This window comes from Panthera leo, chromosome B3, assembly GCF_018350215.1.
Source record: "Panthera leo isolate Ple1 chromosome B3, P.leo_Ple1_pat1.1, whole genome shotgun sequence".
Taxonomy (NCBI): Eukaryota; Metazoa; Chordata; class Mammalia; order Carnivora; family Felidae; genus Panthera; species Panthera leo.
Window position 1 is genome coordinate 28,825,972 of NC_056684.1, and position 21,409 is coordinate 28,847,380.

The window sequence follows — 21,409 nt, forward strand, 5'->3', positions numbered from 1 at the left end:
AGAAGACACCAAAAAAAACTCTTGCTGCAGAGATCAAAGACCTGAAAACTAGTCAGGACAAAATAAAAATTGCTATAACTGAGATGCAAAACCAATTGGATATAGTCACAACAAGGGTTGAAAAAGCAGAGAGAGAATCAGTGATACAGAAGATAAAATTATGGAAAATACTTAAGCTGAAAAAAAAAAGAGTGAAAGGAAATTATTACATCATAAAGGGAGAATTAGAGAACTTAGTGATTCGATGAAACAAAACAATATCCATATTGTTACAGAACCAGGCTGGATCGCTGGCAGAAAAACCAAGCGGCAATCAGAGATGTTGGTGCATCGGCGTTTTATTTTACACCAGTGGGCTCAGAGAAGATCCTTCTCCAGAGATCTGAGCCCCGAACGCAAATGGGAAAGATAATTTATAGCGTTATCTCTTCTGCATTCATGGTGGTTTGTACACGCATGGCAAACAGAGCAGGAAGAACCTGGAAGAGGAGTCTCTAAGCTAAGAACTAGAGCTTATGTTAGTCCCATCGGCCATCTTATGGTGCAGAACTTTACTTATTTTCCCAACATTCCCCCCTTTGATGCCTTTTTTTTAACAAAAAATCTATTTCAGTAGGCATCACCCTTTAGCTCTAGGGGTTGGTACCTTCAGAGGGCTAAGATGAATGTTGCAGTTTCCAGGTAATGTTGAGGGACCTGGTCAGGCTTTGTATAATGTCCGCTACAAATGCAGGTCCATTGTCACTGTGTATGGTTAGGAGCAGACCAAATCAAGGCACAATTTCCTGTAGAAGAGCTTTGGCCACCTCATGACTTCATTCCATCCTTGTTGGGAAGGCTTTGACCCAACCTGAATATGTGCAGATTATTACAAGGAGGTACCTGAATCCTTTGCTTGGTTGTATATCTGTAAAGTCCACCTCCAAGTCTTCAAAAGGGGGGCCCCATTCTTGGAATAAACCAGATCTCCTGGGTTTATATTGGGTGGGTTTCTAGTAATTGTCAGATCTGGTTTAGGGAGGATATGGTTTGAATATTTAGAGATCCATCCCGTCTTCCAATTGTTTAAATAATCTTATGCCCATGGGGTTTTATTATTATCCTCATAGAATAACAAGCACAGAAGATTGTCTATACATGAAATACTGTGGACAATTTTTCTGACGTTTACCTCAAGTTGTCTAGCTTAGGCAAACAACAAACATTTAAAGACAATCGTAACTAGAATTTAACATCCATAACAGTGCATTGTTGAAACATAGTTTTTCTCTCTAAAAACCCCCATTTCCAGAGATAGCCAAATTGAGACCAATGCATTTGTAGAACAAACCCAGTCTTAACAAACCTGGCCTAATTATTTACATAAGCTCCGCAAGAATAGCGATTGATCATGAGGATCTTTAAAGTTTGCTTTGCTGGAAACTTTTATAAGGAATTTCCAGGTTGAACTTTTTAGTAGCTTCTCCAGGCCAGAAGCCATGCCAAATACTTGCCATCGGACAGGCCTGCAATACCTGTAGAATTGGGTGAATTCCTCTTCACCAGGTCCCCAAGGTATCCTTAGGTTCTTGCACCTGCCAGGAAGTGACCTTCTTTATTCACCTGGTGAGGCTGCTGGGAGCTCTGTAAGCAAGGCATCAGGCCAACATTTCCTTTATGGCTCCATGTTTCATAAAGTCACCCCAAGTTCCTTAAAGCTGTCTGGTCATATCTGAATCTATGCATGTCACTCTCAAATATGACATTCCAGTCAAAGCCTTGGTAAAATAACCAGTATTTCCAATGGTGACCTGTTACAAGATGAACAGATTCTTATTGAATTTATGCAAACAATTGTAATTGCTATGAAAGAAAGAATACTCACTGAGAGTTTTTGAATTTCAGAGGGTTTAGGTTGAGAGAAAAGATAAATGCTTCAGTTTACAAATGAATACTTTATGACACTTCTTTATGACATGTTATGACATATCTTAAGAGAAAGTCTCCTTAATCTGGAAGAGCAAACATTAGAGAGCCAGCAATATTTCCAACAAGAGTCACAAAACTGCAATCTTCCTCAGTTCATTTAGTCCCATGTTCCTAATTCTTGTTCAGTTTGAATGCAGCTTTTTAGCTCTGGAAATTCTTACCCATTTTAGTATTAACCTTAAAGATGTCAAATACCTGTATTTGTCCTAAAAGTCCTTTTTATAAATCTCCTTGAAGAAGAAACATGTTTTGTGAGAGAATAAGAACAATTATAAATGACAAAAGATCAGAAATGGACACTGTTAAAGATCTGATGAGAGTTCGTTATGATGCAATTAACAAAGAAATTCGGTTATTTCTATGACACATAACACTTCAGGTAATCAGAATATTAAGTGATGACCTTATCCCAAAACATTAAAAGTTTAGGAATTGCATATATATTTGGGCAGTTACAGCATTTACCCATGCAATGCAACCTAAGGTTTACCATTTTACGACAGTGCTTTTCCAAGTAACTTAGCATCCCAAATAAAAGGGCCTAATTGGTCAAAGACTTCATTTACCATTTAAATCCTGGGAAGTTTGTTAAAACCTTAGGAAGTAATAAAGCACATCCTAAATAGGATTACAGATCATTACAAATCTTAAAACCTTATTTATTCAACCAAGGTGGCAATAAGAGATCTTAAAGGTGAATGTATAGCATTATATTGTTGTTAGCAAAACCTAGCTCCTTTAACATTGAGAAGTTTTAACTAGCAATCAAAGACCTGATAAAGATGAAACCTAAAGTTTTGGCTTCCCTGGCAGGCAAAAGAGAAAAATACCTTTGTTTACATCGTCTTATCAAGAGTAGATCAACAGTCCAAGAAAACTGTCTTTTGAATAGAGAGAAAAGCAGAATTTCAACCTTATACCAATGTACTTTTAAAATTCCATTCATCTCAACCTTAGTCCATCCTGAGCACACATAAAATTCCTTTCCAAAGGCTTCCCTTCATGAACCTTCTACAACTTTCCTTTGCCTTCAAACTTTGTCCCAAAGCCATTTCTCTCCAAACCACCAGTCTCATTTAGGGCAAAATTACTTTCTTTTACCCTCAACAAAAAATGTATTTCCATTCCTTATATCTTTCTTACATATCTCCCACTTTCCTACATACAGGGTTGCTTTCCTTATTTTCATCAGTCTTAAGTACACTTGGCAGAATTTTAACTCTTAGGAAACCTTAGTCTCCAATTGAGGACTTAGTAACCAACAGAGAGGTGTTTACACCAGATTTTTTAGATGGTAAATTCATGAACCAATTAAGCACAAAGCGTGTCTTCCAATAGGTCCAAATAGCCTTAGTTTCTCTGCAATAAGAAGTTAAAAACAGAAACCTATGTTCAGTAATCAAAGCTTTAGCACTCTATCCTATTTGGAAAAGACCTAGATGTCCAATGAATTGAATCTCATTTTATCATGCAATCAAAACTTTACAGTTTCAGGTTACCAAAGACCTTGAAAGCTATCTTAACAATTACCCATGAAAACTTTGAGATAGACAAAATTAACTACCATTTTAAGCCATCTTTTTGCTAACAAATTGCAATAGCGATAACATGAGCCTATTTGACATTTAGTCAACCTTGGTAGAATGAAAGTTTCATATTTAATGCTGATAACTTTATTTTTTTTTAAATTTTTTTAATGTTTATTTATTTTTGAGACTGAGAGAGACAGAGCACGAATGGGGGAGGGGCAGAGAGAGAGGGAGACACAGAATTGGAAGCAGGCTCCAGGCTCTGAGCCATCAGCCCAGAGCCCGACATGGGGCTCGAACTCACGGACCGTGAGATCATGACCTGAGCTGAAGTCGGACGCTTAACCGACTGAGCCACCCAGGCGCCCCAAATGCTGATAACTTTAAAGACAGATCCAACAAACTTAAATTAGTTTAAACACCGAATATGTTTCACCTGCATCCACTTGAAACTCAATCAATTGTCCCCCATTGTTAATTTTCACTTGGGACTCCAGTGGAGGTGGTCCAAGGGGGTACACTTTGCTCCTTGACCTCCAGGGTGGGAGGAGGAGCCAATGGTGCCTGAGGCGCTAAGAATGGTATAGGAACCAGTTATGCAGGCCTCACCCAAATTGGTGCAGAAACAGGAAGGGGAGAGGAAGGCAGAAGAGGCAAGGTGCCAGCAGAAGGCAGAGAAGGAAAACCCAATGCAAAACCTTAGCTCAGACAGAAGAGCAGATGCCATGTTTTTCTACCAAAGTGGAAATATGGAGTCCACATTAAGCCAGGAAAGACCGGGAATTTCCCCAAAACAAATGGAGTTTCAGCAGCTTCTTGGGAATATTCCTTAAAGTCCCCATCCCAAGGTAGACTAACCATAGTTGGCTCCAATTATAGCTGTTAACCCCAGAAATGAATGAGGGAGAAGCCCTCACATCTATTAGGCAGAAGAACAGAGAGAGAGAGTCAACATCCCCTTCAGTCTGATTCTATCTTGGTCAGACCAGTAAGTTCCCCTTCTCAAGGTTCCTCCCGATATTGGCTGGGTTTTGGGGGTCCCTTCCAATTCGGACACTCATTCTTCCAATGTTCCTTTTCCTTGCAGTAGGCACATTAGTCTTTTGCTAAGGGGGCTCTGGGCTTTCCCCACTTTTGTGGTTGAAGCTTCTCCGTCTTTACATTGTCCTTTTCTTTCAGTGCTGCTGTGAGAAGGGTGACCCTCTTTTTTCAGCTTCCCTCTCAGCTGTGACCTACCTGTTCATGAAAACTTTATTGGTGACCTCTATCAACTGAGTGATATTCATCCTAGCTAAGCCCTCTAGCTTTTGGAGTTTTCTCCTGATGTCTGAGGCACAGTCTGGCTGCTGGCCCTGGTGAGAGGATTCTCCGGGCCTGGGGGTGGAGAAGAGAAGAGTGGAGGAGTTTCAGGTCCCTGTGTGTGGGGGAAGAGGGGGCTCAATGGGTAAGGTGGAGGAAAGACAGGATCCTCCTCTGGGTCTCCCGCAAATACCTTGGGAACAGTGGGCTGCTTCTTTGGTTCTCTGGGTGAGGCGGCTAAAACCTTTGCCTGACTCTGCTTGTTATGGATGAATCACATACAAGGTGGGAGATTTGGGGCAACTTCAAGCCAGGAATTGATATATGGAAATTGGTCGGGGTGACCTGGGTTTCCAGTGACTACTTGCCAAACCTGTGGACCTTGGACACCTAATGTTCCTTCTGAGGACTATCCTACATTGAACATGGGCCATTTTAGTTCACAAAAGGTCCTTAACTTCCCAGGTGTCATTTTCATCCCAGAGTCGCCTGAGAATCCCTTTTTGAAGTTCTTAAGCATGATCTTGAGGATCATGGGCTTACTCTGTTTTGACCCCATTACTAATCCTTTTCCTGTGTCTGGTGTCGCAAAGGCAGACAGAGGGGTAGGGGTGCCCCTTCTAATGAGGAGACCAGTCAGATGTCTGGCCATGTCCCAAAGGCACTTAGGTGACAATTAGCCATAGTGGTCTCAGCTTTGTGACTTATGATCAGAAACTATTCTAATGCCACCATAGACTATATGCCATTCACCACGGAATCGCAGATGGGCCCACTCAGACTCCGTGGGCTTTTGGGAACCTTAAGGGTACCCACCCGTGAAGCCACAGAATCGAACTTGGCAGGCAAGCTAGACTGAGTCGTACATTCACACTCACGTATACACCAGAGGTTATTACATTCCCTCCCACAGAATTCCTACCTGTGAGACCTCTGAGGTCTCTGGGATCTGGTCCCCCTTCCACCACTATGGCTGGGCCAGACAGAATTGGAGCCACAGGCCTTACCAGTATCTGACATCAGGTCCAGGTCCTCACTTCCAAGTCTCCTTGAGTCCAGTGGGAATGGCGGAGCGGGGCTGGTCTGAGGAGACCGAGTGGGAGACTGCCAAAAATCTGGCAGGGCTCACCTTCTCCATTGCAATTCTTTATTCCTTCACCGCCTCGCCATTCTCCCAAACTGGTGGCAACAATGGGCCAGCACAGTTGGGTTTCCCAATCAGAGAACCAAATATGTTATAGAACCAGGCTGGATCACTGGCAGAAAAACCACGTGGCACTTGGAGATGTTGGTGGATCAGTGTTTTATTTTACACCAGCAGACTCAGAGGAGATCCTTCTCCAGAGATCTGAGCCCTGAACACAAGTGGGAGGGGTAATTTATAGCGTTATCTCTTCTGCATTCATGGTGGTTTGCGTGGCAAACAGAGCAGGAAGAACCTGGAAGAGGAGTCTCTAAGCTAGAAACTAGAGCTTATGTTAGTCCTGTCGGCCATCTTATGGTGCAGAACTTTACTTATTTTCCCAACAATATCATAGGAGTCCCAAAAGAAGAATAGAGGGAAAAAAGGACAAAAGGTTTATTTAACCTTTTGTTATTATAAAAATTATAATTATAGCTGAGAACAAATTATAGCTGAGAACTTCACTAATCTTGGGAAGGAAACAGGCATTCAAGTCTAAGAAGCACAGAGAACTCCCCTCAAAATCAACAAAAACGGGTCAACACCACAAAACATCACAGTGAAACTTGCAAAAAAGATAGAATTCTGAAAGCAGCTAGGGACAAAATGTCCTTAACTGACAAAGATAGACACATAAGGTTAGCAGTAGACCTGTCCACTGAAATTTGGCAGGCCAGAAGGGAGTGGCTGGAAATGTTCAATGTACTGAACAGGAAAAATATACAGCCAAGAATGCTTTATCCAGGAAGGCTGTCATTCAGAACAGAAGAAGAGGTAAAGAGTTTCCCAGACAAACAAAAAGTAAAGGAGTTCTGAACCACTAAACCAACCTTGCAAGAAATTTTAAGGGGGACTCTCTGAGTGGAGAAACAAAGATGAAAGCAACAAAGACTACAAAGGACTGGATAACATCACCCTAAACACCAACTCTATAGACAACACAATGGCACTAAATCCGTATCTTTCAATAATCACTCTGAATGTAAATGGACTAAATGCTCCAATCAAAAGACACAGGGTATCAGAATGGATTAAAAAAAAAATCCATCTATATTCTGCCTACAAGAGACATATTTTAGACTGAAAAACACCTCCACATCAAAAGTGAGGGAATTGAAAACCATTTATCATGCTAAGGGAAGTAAAAAGAAAGGCAGAGTAGCCATACTTATATCAGACAAACTAGATTTCAAAGCAAAGACTGTAACAAGAGATGAAAAACAGCATTATATCATAATTAAGGGGTCTATCCACCAAGAAGACCTAACAATTGTAAATATATTTATGCCCCCAACTTGGAAAATCCAAATATATAAATCAACTAATAATAAACATAAACTTGCTGATAATAATACCAACATAGTAAGGGACTTTAATACCCCATTTACAACAATGGACAGATGATCTAAGCAGAAAATCAACAAGGAAACAATGGCTTTGAATGACACAATGAACCATATGGACTTAACAGATATAGTCAGAACTTTTCATCATAAAGCAGCAGAAAACACATTCTTCTCAAGTGCACATGTAACATTTTCCAGAATGCACATAATGGGTCACAAATCAGCTCTCAACACGTACAAAAAGACTGAGATGATATCATGCATATTTTTGGATCACAATGCTATGAAACTTGAAATAAATCACATGAAAAAATTTGGAAAAACCACAAATACGTGAAAGTTAAAGAACATCCTTACTAAAGAATGAATGGGTTAACCAAGAAATTAATAAAGAAATTTAAAAATACATGGAAGCAAATGAAAATGAAGACACGACAGTCCAAACCCTTTGGGATGCAGCAAAGGCAGTCCTAAGAGGAAAGTACATTGCAATAAAGGCCTATCTCAAGAAGCAAGAAAGGTCCCAAATACACAACCTAATCTTATGCCTATAGGATAAAAAAGAAGCAGCAAATAAAGCCTAAAGCCAACAGAAGAAGGGAAAAAATAAAGATTAGAGAAGAAGTAAATGATATTAAAAAAAAACAGATCAATGAAACAAAAAACCAGTTCTCTGAAATAATAAACAAAATTGATAAACCCTTAGCAAGACCTATCAAAAAGAAGAGAGAGAACACAAATAAATAAAATCACAAATGAAAGAGGAGAGATCACATGATTAGAGATCATGTCTAATACCACAGGCATAGAAACAATTATCAGAGAATACTAGAAAAATTATATGCCAAGATAATGGCCAAACTAGAGGAAATGGAAAAATTCCTCACGTACTACCAAAACTGAAACAGGAAGAAGTAAAAATTTGAAGGATCCATAACCAGGAAAGAAATTGAATCAGTAATGAAAAATCTCCCAACAAACAAGATTCATGGGCCAGACAGCTTCCCAGGGGAATTCTACCAGACATTTACAGAGTTAATACCTATTCTTCTCAAACTGTTCCAAAAAATAGAAATGGAAGGAAAGCTTCTAAACTTATTCTCTGAAGCCCACATTACCTTGATTCCAAAAACTTACAAAGACCCCACTAAAAAGGAGAATTATAGACCAATATCCCTGATGAACTTGGATGCAAAAATTCTCAACCAAGATACTAACAAATACAATTCAACAATACATTAAAAGAATTATTCATCATGATCAAGTGGGATTTATTCCTAGATTGCAGGGCTGGTTCAATATTTGCAAATCAATCAACATGATACACCACATTTATAAAAGAAAGGATGTGAACCATATGATCCTGTCAATAGATGCAGAAAAAGCACTTAACAAAATACAGCATCGCTTCTTCATAAATCCCTTAAGAAAGTAGGGATAGTAGGAACATACCTCAACATGATAAAAGCCATATATGAAAGACCCACAGCTAATATCATCCTCAATGAGGAAAAACTGAGAGACTTCCCCCTAAGATCAAGAACACAACAGGGATGTCCACTCTCACCACTGTGGTTCGACACAATATTGAAAGTCTTAGCCTCAGCAATCAGACAACAAAAAGAAATAAAAGGCATACAAATTGGCCAGGAAGAAGTAAAATTTCTACTCTTCACAGATTCATTCTTTCAGAAAACTGAAAGACTCCACAAAAAAACTGCTAGAACTGATACATAAATTCAGCAAAGTTGCAGGACAGAAAAACAAAGTACAGAAATTGGTTGTGTTTCTATATACCCATAATGCAGCAGAAGAAAGAGAAATCAAGGAATCAACCCTTTTACAATTACACCACAAGCCATAAGATACCTTGGAATAAACCTAACCAAAGAGGTAAAGGGTCTTTACACTGAAAACTATAGAAAACTTATGGAAAAAACTGAAGACACAAACAATTGGAAAAACATTCCTTGCTCATGAATTATAAAATGTCAATATCACCCAAAGCAATCTACACATTCAATGCAATCCCTATGAAAATAACACCAGAAATCTTCACAGAGCTACAACAAACAATTCAAAAATTTGTACGGAACTAAGAAAGACCCCAAATACCCAAGTAATGTTGAAAAAGCACATCAAAGCTGGAGGCATCACAATCCTGGACTTTAGCCTGTACTACAAAGCTGTAATTATCAACACAATATGGACCTGGCACATAGATCAGTGTAAAATAACAGAATCCATAAATGGACCCACAAATGTAGGGCCAACCAATCTTCCACAAAGCAAGAAAGAGTATGGACAAAAGACAGTCTCTGCAGCAAATGGTGCTGGGAAAACTGGACATGCAGAGGAATAAAACTGGACCACTTTCTTACACCATATACAAAAATAAATTCAAAATGCATGAAAGACCTAAATGTGATACAGGAAACCATCAAAATCCTACAGGAGAACATAGGCAGCAACCTCTTTGACATTGTTCATAGTAACTTATTACTAGATATGTCTCCTGAGGCAAACCAAAGCAAAACCAAACTATTGGGACATCATCAAAATAAAAAGCTTCTGCAAAGCAAAGGAAATGATCAAAAAAATGAAAAGGCAACCAACAGAATGGGACAAGATATTTGCAAATGACATATCTGATAAAGGGTTAGTATCCAAAATAAATAAAGCATTTATCAAACTCAACACCCACAAAATAAATAATCCAGTGAAGAAATGGGCAGGACATGAATAGACGTTTTTTTCAAAGAAGACATCCAGATGGCCAACCAACATATGAAAAAATGTTCAACATCACTCATCATCAGGGAAATACAAATCAAAACCACAGTGAGATACCAATTCACACCTGTCTGAATGGCTAAAATGAACAACTCTGGAAATAACAGATGCTGGCAAGGATGCAGAGAAAGGGGAACACTTTTACACTGGTTGGTGGAAATGCAAACTGGTGCAGCCACTCTGAAAAACAGTGTGGAGGCTCCTCAAAAAATTAAAAATAGAACTATCCTACAACCCAGCAATTTCACTACTAGGTATTTATCCAAAGGATACAGGAGTGCTGATTCATAGGGGCACAGGTACCCAATGTTTATTTACAGCAGTGCTATCAACAAGAGCCAAATTATAGAAAGAGCCCAAAAGACCACTGACTGATGAATGAAGATCTGTGGGTACATATATATAATGGAGTATTACCCAGCCTTAGAAAAGAATGAAATCTTGCCATATGCAATGATGTGGAGCTAGAGAGTGTTATGCTAAGTGAATGAGTCAGTCACAGACAAAGATAAATACCATATGATTTCACACACATGTAGAATTTAAGAAACAAATTTAAATTCTTTAACAAGAATTTAAGAGCAAAGGGGAAAAAGAGGGAGAGAGAGACAAACCAAGAGACAGACTATTTACTATAAAGAACAAACTGATGGTTACCAGAGGGGAGGTGGGTAAGGGGGTGGGTTACATAGGTGATGATGGGTATTAAGGAGTGCATTTGTTGTGATGAGCACTGGGTGTTGTATGTAAGTGATGAATCCCTAAATTCTACAACTGAAACTAATATTACATTGTATGTTAACTGGAATTTAAATTAAAAAAAGAAAAGCTGGGATTGAATATAAAGAATAAATAGTTCATAGAAAAGGAAATACAAATGGCTCAACCTCTCCTATCATAAGGTAAATGTGAATTAAGGCAATACTGAGATACCATTTCTCATCTATCAGATTGGTAAATGTCCAAAGTTGGATAATGCAGTCTTCTGGGAAATGAAACACTCTCATACATAGCTGGTAGGAATGTCTATACAAAGCAATTTGGCAATATCTATCAAAATTACAAATGCATATACCCTTGACTAGACAAATTCTTGGAATTTAACTTGTACTCTATAAAATTACATACATATGCAGCATTATTTGCATTAGGAAAAGATGAGAAACAACCCAGATGTCTATCAACAGGGTTAAATAGACCATAGTACTCGTGTAAAATATAATACTAAGCAGTTATAATAAAGTACTCTGTGTACTGCCATGAAAAGATCTCTAAATGTATTATGAAATATAAAAAGCAGGGGTGTCTGAGTGGCTCAGTCGGTTAAGTATCTGATTCTTGACTTCAGCTTGGGTCTCAATCTCATGGTTCATGAGTTTGAGCCCTGCACTGGGCTCTGCGTTGACAGTGCAGAGCCTGCCTGGGATTCTCTTTCTTTCTCTCTCTCTCTCTCTATAAATACATACATACATACATACATACATACATACATACATACATACATACAAAAAAAATAAAAAAGCAAAGTAGAATACAGTGTTAAAACTTTTTGAAAATAAGATTTCAGGCTGGTTTTGGCCTATATGTGCATGAATATGTTAGAAGATAAACAACCAACTTTTAGAATTGGTGACTTATGAAGATTGAGTAGAAAACTGACACATCAGGGGAAAGGGTAGAAATAATAATTTGCACAGTATACCTTTTGCTTGATTTTGACCATGTGAATTTGTCACCAAAATTTTAAAATGCCAACAGATTCTGTAACCAAAACTGAAGCAATGATTAGAAATAGTTGCTAAAGAATAATCTTAGCCTGAGGTAAGACTGCACCCCAGACCTTTCATTCATATCTTTGCCAGGCAATGGTAGCCAGCTCAGAGACAAAAATGAGATTGAGCAAGTGGCCTTCCAAAACCAAGCTTCTTGTTTCAGATGACCTCAAGGTAACAACCACCACTAAGTTCGAAGAGAAGGAATGGACTCAGAATAGAAGACATTAAGTGAAAGACATAAACTTTTTACATTTAAAAATTGTTTATTTGAGATCGTTAGTGTAGTTACTTACAGTGAACTGAGTAGACACAGAAATATCTAGAGCCTAGTAAATTTTTTAATGGATTGCATTACCAAAAAAACCTTACCTGCACAAGCCTGTTAAAATCCTCAAGCAATTCCTAGACCTCCAAATCCAAACAGCAGGCAGTATGATGAAAACTTTGCAGTCCCCAAGAATGGTGAAGGGTAGCAGAACAGTCCACCTCAAAATATACCACTTTGACAAAGGATTATTTTGAGCTGAAGGGAACTGAGAAGAAACAGATTCTCTGCCTTCTCCTTCTCTACCAGGAAGAGCAGGAGAATTGTTAATCACCAGAGGCAATTCTAGACTCTTATCAACCTGGAGGTGACACCAGAGAAATCTATAGAACAAAACTTATTAACTAGCCTTTACCTTGCATTAATTTTTGCCATATATTTACCTTCTCATGGAGTGCCACCCTTTAAAGGTTAAAATCCCTTTTCCTTTGTAACTTGCCACTTATCTACAAATTTATTGTTCTTTGTTCAGATGCTATATAAGCCCCCTAGTTCTAACCATACCTTTTAATTATGCATCACTGAGTACTCTCATGTGTACATAAATGTAAGCATTAATAAACTTCTATTTGTTTTTCTCTTGTTAATCTGTCTTTGTCAGTCTAACTTGCAGGGCTCCAAGCAATGAATCTAAGACAGGTAGAGGAAAAAGATGTTTTTTCCTCTCCCCTACAAGGACATACTGTGCAATGACTACCTCAGCAGTGGCCTTGGAAGAAAATTCTTAAGGAAGACAAATCCAACAAGGCAGAGCCAGGGCTACAGAGGTCAAATGACTTGACAGCTCCTCCCAGAGGAGCTTCCAGAATGGCTAACCAAGGGATTTACTTCACTTCAGAGCAGGAGGGGTTTCACAAGTTTTGTTAGGAGAATATGATAACTACTAAGCACCAGAAACTATTACATGTTTCCTATTTTTTCTATTTCCCTATATTTCCTAACTTCATTAGAATTATACTATTCTCAGGCCACTGTTGTATATTTGGGTGGGGGGATAGGGATGGCTAATAACTTTTAGTTTATAGACTGCTGGATAAGGGGCCAAATCTGGATCTTCTGGATAAAACTATAAATTACCCAGAAATATGGGCTTGAAATTGGATGGAAGCTTAGGTGGATGGTTTGTGGGAGAGAATGCAATGGACAGAATCCAATGGAACCCACTGGAAATGGCTGTTCCAGTACATGGATAACCACTGCTGTGTGAATACAACACTTCAGAATATGAAGTGAACACAACACTTCAGAATATGACATACATACCACCTCTTGCCAATTACATGCTATCCAAAGAACACTCTAAAACTTGTTACTAGCAAGGAGTCTTCAGATCACATTATGACATTTGTGACATTCAACACTACTTAGATGCTTCAACAGTCAAAAGGAAAATACACATGAATTTCAGATGCACGTTGTGGATGCCATACAAGAATTATATTTGGTGACAATAACAGACAGATGTTCTAAAGTTCTCAGTGTCTCCATCACCAAGGAGTTTGATAGTGACTTTACCATCACCCTGGATATCAGGGCAGTTCAGAATGTAAGCCAAGCTTTGTAACATGCGTGAAGACTGAGCAGCTAGGTAGGAGAAGTTTTACAGTTAAAATATGTGTTGAAGAGGGGGCCAGCCTCAAAGAAGTTGACTCTTATACAATTCCTTCTAATGTTCTCACTTTTATGTTGAAATATTTCACAGATTTCATAGGTGACAAAGCTGTTTAAGCATATGAAATTTCCTGAGTTTCTTGACAAACACAGGTCCCAGATGAATACAGAACTGTTTATGCTCTGTATGGCACACTGGACATTAACTCTGTAAGTGGTATAAAATGGATAATGCCAAGGAACTAACCAATAATAGTAGCTCTGATATGAATCAACAAGTCTATGTCCTTCTTTATATCAGGAGAAGCTAACTGGAAAGAGAGAGTGGGAATCAGTCTACGCAAAGGGACACAAAAACTCTGGGTTAGTGACCAAAGATGTGAATTTACTCCAGAAGGTGCCAAACATAAAATCCTGCACCAACTTCTTCAGTTAAAAGAGTGCTATTTCTGCTTTAATTCAAAGCAATGTGGATCCTTTGAACTTACAGGAAGAATGCCATATTTCTGCTCTCTTCATTCCTTTGTAGGGATGTAGATCCGAGTTTCCCTCTGGTTTCAGTTTACTTTTGCTGATGAACTTCCTTTAACATCTTATAATGACACCTAATAATAATGAATGCTCTCAACTTTGCTTATCTGTAAAACTCTTAGAATGTGAAATATTCTGAATCTACGGATTTTTTTTTGGCCATTACTTCTTAAAATATTTTTTCTGCTCCCTTTCCTTTCTGTGATTCCTTATCACATGTATGTTGGACTTCTTGATATTGTCCCACAGGTCACCAAAGCTCTGTTCTTTAGTCTTTTTTCTCTCTGTACTTTACTTTGTAAACTTTCTATCACTGCCTTTAACATACTAATCTTGATTTGGCAGTATTTAATTGTTAAGTCAATCCAGTGGACTTTTAATTTTGATGTTATACTTTTTAACTTCTAGAAATCTATTTTCTTTTTTTTAAATTTTTTTTCAACGTTTTTTATTTATTTTTGGGACAGAGAGAGACAGAGCATGAACGGGGGAGGGGCAGAGAGAGAGGGAGACACAGAATCGGAAACAGGCTCCAGGCTCCGAGCCATCAGCCCAGAGCCTGACGCGGGGCTCGAACTCACGGACCGCGAGATCGTGACCTGGCTGAAGTCGGACGCTTAACCGACTGCGCCACCCAGGCGCCCCATAGAAATCTATTTTCTTCTTCAGTGCAAGTTTTCCTTTAAGTTTTTAACATATTTATAATAATTGCTTTAAAACTCATGCTTGCTAATTCCATTATCTCTGACATTTCTGGGTCTGTTTCTTTTGACTGATTTTTTAGTCATATTTTCCTGCTTCTTTATATATCCTAGTATATTCTATTACTTTCTGAACATTATAAATATTATGTTGTTGAGTACTGGATTTTGTTGTCTTCCTTTCAAGAGTGTTGGATTTGCTTGGGATGCAGTTAAGTTACTTGTGAATAAAATTTATCCTTTTAAGTTTTTTTGAAGCTTTTTGGGGGGTAAGCCTAGTCATTAGACCTACTTTAGCCCTACTACTAAAGAGTGGCTCAACTGAATGCCCTGGGTTGGACATTCCACTCTGGCTGGTTGGCACTTAAGCATTCCAAATCCTGCCTTAGCTCTGGGAATTGTTCAGCTTATAGCTCTCAGTAGATCCTTCCCCAGCATTGTAGATTTTCACACTATACTACATATCACACATGTGTAACACAGTATTCAGCAAGATACTCAGAAGGAATCCCTATGCAGATTTCTGGAATGCTTTGTCTACACAGCTTCCTCTTCTCTGGTACTCTAGCCCACAAATTCCAGCCATGTCAGTCTCCCTAACTTTTGAGCTCTTTCTTATAGAGACTCTAGATTCTCGCTACATGTCCCTTGCTACAGCACTAATGTTTGTTGTTGTTGTTGTTGTTGTTGTTGTTGTTGTTGTTTTATCAGTAGAATAACCTGGCTTAACTGAAACTCTAAACTTTGTCTCCCCTATTGTGGCAACAGCTGAAATCTCTATTCATTTTTCTTAGCCTTGGCAAGGCTGTCTGGAATTTTCCCTATGCATACAAGTTCAGGACCAACTAAAGATTTGGGCAGTTTACATACAGAAGTTGGGCTCTTGCCCTGTGGATCTCTTCAGGATGTCCCTCATCAATTTCCAGCTGTGGTGATTGCCTGGAGTTTCTATTCAGTTTTATCCACTTTCTGTGGCACTTATTAGGGCTTTATCTTAGGCAGATAGCCAAAAATTGGGAAACTCACCCAATGATATTTCCCTCTTCTAACTGTGAACTCTTTTCTGTTTCTGCTACTTTTTAGTTACTCTCCAGTGCCTCTGTACAGTGTTATTTCTATTGGTGCAGAGTTTATAATTTTTATCTCTAGAGAGGAGTAGGTAAGTCTGGAATATGAGCTATTCCAGTTTTACATAAAGCAAATGGTTTTAATCAGAATCTATACTGATGATAATCAAGCATGAAAGGACTTTAGGGATGTAAAATCAAAATATTTTTTCTAAGACTGAATGGTGTGCTAGACACAAGAATCATATTCTTGAAATTCAGGGACTAGAAGGACACTTAAAGAAAAATAAGCAATTCAAGAATATGTAATACTTGTAATACACTTCAACTGTAGTTAGATTGTTATCAAATACAAGTGGGCAACTGTGAGATGCTCTGTAATACTTAGAAATGAAGGATGCAAGTTGAATTATAAAGTCAATGAATCAGACTTGAATGAAGCAAAGTTCCTTTAAACAACGGACACTGACTGGATATGTGTTAACATATCTAAAGAAAGAGCTTGTCAATCTGAGGAGCTGTTGGTCAAGGAGAGAAAGGAAAGGCACAAAGGGGAACATTAGTAGTACCCACCTAAACACTGTCAAATATAGAGAAAGTTGTGGTCAGAAGACTTTAAGTACTACTATTACAGTCGTAGGCAAGATTGTTACTATTGTGGAGGTGAATGCATCAGACAAGTTGTAAATATAAACTCAAATTATGTAATTTTTTCTATTCTATGCTATTAAATGTTCTAATTATAAACTTGGCCTCCATGTATGTTAGTCTACAGAGAAAAAGAATGCCTGGCCTACTGTAACTCTAGTCTGTGTCACTTATACATATTATAAATTAATACATTGGAATGCTTTAGACGTTAGTCTTTGTAAACCTAGTCAATATGTATCTGCTTATGAGAAACGAGATCCCTTCACAATGTGCTTAATTAGATTAAAGCTGAGGGGAGACTTCCAGATGTGATACAATGATCACACAGTACTCTGGAAGCTATTTACTTCCTAGATATACTAACTTCATTGAGTATTTAAATCTTAATTTTTTGCTACAGGAGTTTGAAATTCAAACCTTAATGGTATTAAAAAACTTAGCTTTGTTTTTTAATAGATCATATGTGCTTAACTACATAAGATACAGTAGAATAAAGAGACACTGCTGGCAAAAGAGGACTTTAGTGAAAGGTCAGGCAATCAGAGAGAGTCCCTGACATAAAATCTCCCTTAGATACAGCAGAGAAGAGATCCATTCACTAAACTAGAAAAAACTGCCAACATTCTATTTATAATCATTTATTCTTACAGTGACTAGTGAATTGCTAAGATCATTCATGTACATAATGACAGTACCAGATCTCGATATTATACTCATTATTATTACTATATCTGCTTGTACTGTCTTGGTAGAAATCAGACAAAATGGTTGTATCAGGATGTGAAAATAAACAGGTCCTAAAGTAAACCTCAAATATTCCCAGTGAAATATGTAATGGGAACCGCATCATAAAGATCTATAAATATCAGTATTACACATATCTTCTTGATGGCCAGGATTAGCTCTATATTTGGAATTTCCATTTAACACATTTTGGTTGAGATACTTTATAAAAAGGATGAGGCAGGCGTAAGACAATTATTTTAAAGGCTTTTTTCATGCCCTCCCCCCATTTGAATCCTTTCCCATCCTAATACTCAATTAGACTAAGAAAACTTAGAGATTTTTGGAAATGCTGATTTGTTACACACTTAGTGAGAGAAGGCAAATATGCAAACTAAAAATGGGCAGATGCTCCACTGGGCTTGAGGGATATCTGAGCAGGACGTCTCAGCCCCATATCCACAAAAAGGTGGAATGAGGCTTTTCTCAGCTGCTACTGCCCTCGCCTTCCAGAATACCTCACATTTCCCCCCAAGTCAGAAGCCCAAGGATGTGCTCGACCCTCCTTTTCCTACTCCTCTTCTTCAGCCTCTGCCACAGGTGTCTGCCAGGACCTTGACAGGTGTTATGGGCCGGGCTAGCACCTTGCCTGTGGGACCATATCCCTTAGCCCCAGTGTCTCTGGAAGGAGAGTTGAGTGGGTGCCAATGGTTGGAGATGTAGAGGTGTCCCCCAGTGGCAAGTTTGGCCAGAACACCAGTCATTGTTTTATGCACTCACATTGCAAGGACTGTGTATGTGAGTCGGTATAATTTGGCATCCTGAGATTCTTTCTTAGCAAGTAAGTAGAAAAAACTCTTAGAAAAAAAATAAGACAATAAGGAAGCTAGAACTTATTTTTACATGGTTATCAGCTCGCTTACCAATATGGACACTTTTCCCACAGTTTTTTCCTCCTAGCGGAGAAAGTAGGTTGACAAGTTCTCAGTCTGAGTTCCAAAAAATGTTAATTAATGAAAGATTACAATGTAAACATCATAAAACTATCTGACTCTGAAAGTTGAACACACAGGGTTGCAAGATGAATACATAAAGTCACAAAATGAATTCAAGTGCCTGTTAAATGAAAAGCAAACTCACCAAGAAAAATTTCAGCTGCTGCTTAAAGAGCTAAGAGGGAAATTAGTAGAGAAAACTAAAGACTTGGAAGAATGACAGTGCAAGTGTTAACTTCACAGAAGTTGGAGTTGTTACAAGCCCAAAAATTAGAATTAGAAACCTCAATGAGAGAGCATTTTAGGAATCTGGGTGAAGAAGTGGAAAGTATAGAAGTGAATACAATAAGCTTTACTATGAACATACATTTTTCAAATCAGCATTTGAACACCAGAAAGAATTTTCACATATTTTAGAAGAAAAAATAAAATATGGGGGTGCCTGGGTGGCTCAGTCAGTTGAGCATCTGACTCTTGATTTTGGCTCAGGTCATGATCTCACGGTTTGTGGGTTCAAGCCCCTCATTGGGCTCTGTGCTGGCAATGTAGAGCTTGCCTGGGATTCTTTCTCCCTCTCTCACTGCCCCTGCCCCTCTCACATTCTCAATCTCTTCCTCTCAAAGTAAATAATTTTAAAAAGAAGAAGAAAAAAATAAAATATAAATCAAAGACTGCAAGGCTGGAGAAAGATAAAGAAGAACTATTATAACCAACTGCTTAGTGTTGATCTCACAAGAGACAGCCAATGAATGGGGAGCAACTTGTTTGAGGAAAGTCTACTTGTGTTAGCAATCACAAGGTGTAGAAGCTGAAGTAGCAGAATTAAGGGGTAAAAAAGAGAATTCTGGTGCTCAGGTAAAAAATGTCCAAAGAATTCAGGTGCGGCAGTTGACTAAGATGCAAGATACAGTCATATCCCCTGAGGCTGAAAAACAGTCAGCTAAACTACAGGCTGAATGCTTGGAGAGAGAGTTACAGTCAAGCAATAAACAAAACACTGTTTTAATCAGTAAAGTGCATAGACTTGAACAGGAAATAAATACAATGACCAGTAAAGTAAAAGAACTTAAATATTCAAACAAGTTTGAAATAAGAGACTTCAAACTGGAGGCATCAAGAGCTAAGAGTGAACTAGAAAGAGAAAGGAATAACATTTAAACTAAACTAAATGGTCAGACAATGAAATTCTCAATTCAGTTGTTGAACACCACAAAGAGCTCCTAATAGAAAAGGATCAAAATGAATACATAAAGCACAAGCTGCGAAGGAAAAAGGTTATCAAAAACTTCCGGTATGACAAGATGAAAAGCAAGAACTAGAGAACAAATTAGTGGATTTAGAGAAAATGAAAGTGGAACATGGTGTCTGAAGGCAATCTGAAAAGGATCAGTGTGAAGAGAAATTGCAAGCTTCACAGATAGCAGAAGAGCCAGCTGGAAGGGAACTACAGAGCATCAGGTTAAAACTTCAGCAACAAATTGTGAATACTGAAAATGCAGAAGAAGAAAAAAAATGAAAATTCTGACCTGAAACAGTAAATCCAGCAGATCCAGGTGACCTTGCTTGCATACTCAGAGAATAAGTTGCTGAATTCAAACAAATAATGAAGGAAATGGTGGAGAGGTTAAACCAGGAATGCTGAAATTTAAGAAGCCAAGCTGAAAACCACAACTAGAAGTTGAAAATCAGACAGTGGAAGAGAAACAGATATAAGGGTTGGAAGTAAAGCATATGCTTCAGGAATATATCACTGACAGAGAAGTATAATCAAGCTAGAGAAAAACTGCAGCAAGCTGCAATTGCCCAGAAAGAGAGAAAATCTCTTCATGGAAACAAAGGAGAACACAGAACTCTTAGAGACAAAGAGAGAAGAACTAGAAACAGAAAATCAAGTGTTAAATAGACAAATGTTCCATCTGAAGAATATGCAAAGCTTCAAAAAAGACTAAAGGATTTACAGAGAAGACGTAATGAAAACTGAAGTTTGATTCTGGTTCCTAACATTATCTCCAACAGGATCCATCAAGCCTGTTAGCTTCCAGTCATCAACCATGGTTCCAGGTTCCATGGACCTATCCTTTCCTCCTCATATGCAGGAGGAAAAGATCAAAGGGAACCTCTCTACTTCATGAAAGCCTGGAAGAACTAAAAACAACACAAAGAAAACAACTACTGGAATTTGGATCTCCTGAAAATTTTTCTTGGAGAAAAGGCAGATCAAAGGGATGAAATCAGTGCGACTCAGTAAAGCTTGAAGTTTTAATGTATGTGGCATTTAGATCCTTTATTATTGTTTCCCAAAACATGTGAATGTGCCTCAAGAAGAGGTACCAGCTACAGGTTATATTGCATCAATATCAGGTTTTAGGATTATGCTAATGAAAACTGAAGCATTAAAACAGCTCCAGAGATATTCAGAATATTTACTGACAATAGTTTGCGAATACTTTAAGAAAAAAAAAAAATGAAAGGAATTAGGGAATTGAGTTTTTAAATTATTTTATTAATTTTACTTTGTTGAGGGACACCTGGGTTGCTCAGTAGGTTAAGCATCTGACTTTTGATCTCAGCTCAGGTCATGATCTCATGGTTCATGGGTTCAAGCCCCACAACAGGCTCTGCACTGACAGCATGGAGTCTGCTTGGGATTTTCCCTCTCCCTCTCCCTCTCCCTCTCCGCTCTCCCTCTCTCTGCCCCTCCACTTACTTACTTATTTTCTTTCTCTCTCTCTCTCTCTTTCTTTCTTTCATGTTGATTTCCCTCTTCCTCTTTCAGACTCTTGGCATTAACAGGGTCAGTAAATATTTTGTGGTTCAATATATACAAGTTGTAAACCTCTAGTTCTTGAGAAAATGTAACAGTTTAGAAGTCAGCATTAGAAAACAAAACTGAAAGGTACATACTCATTAAA

The 21,409-nt window shown here is 38.3% G+C and overlaps 1 protein-coding gene and 1 pseudogene across 1 annotated transcript in view; one reads left to right on the forward strand and one right to left on the reverse strand.

The window, feature by feature from the left end:
* NRG4 (neuregulin 4) overlaps positions 1 to 21,409 on the reverse strand; it is a 211,700-nt gene that overhangs the window by 63,879 nt on the left and 126,412 nt on the right. The window lies entirely within an intron of this gene.
* On the forward strand, positions 5,861 to 20,726 carry LOC122221325 (annotated as a pseudogene).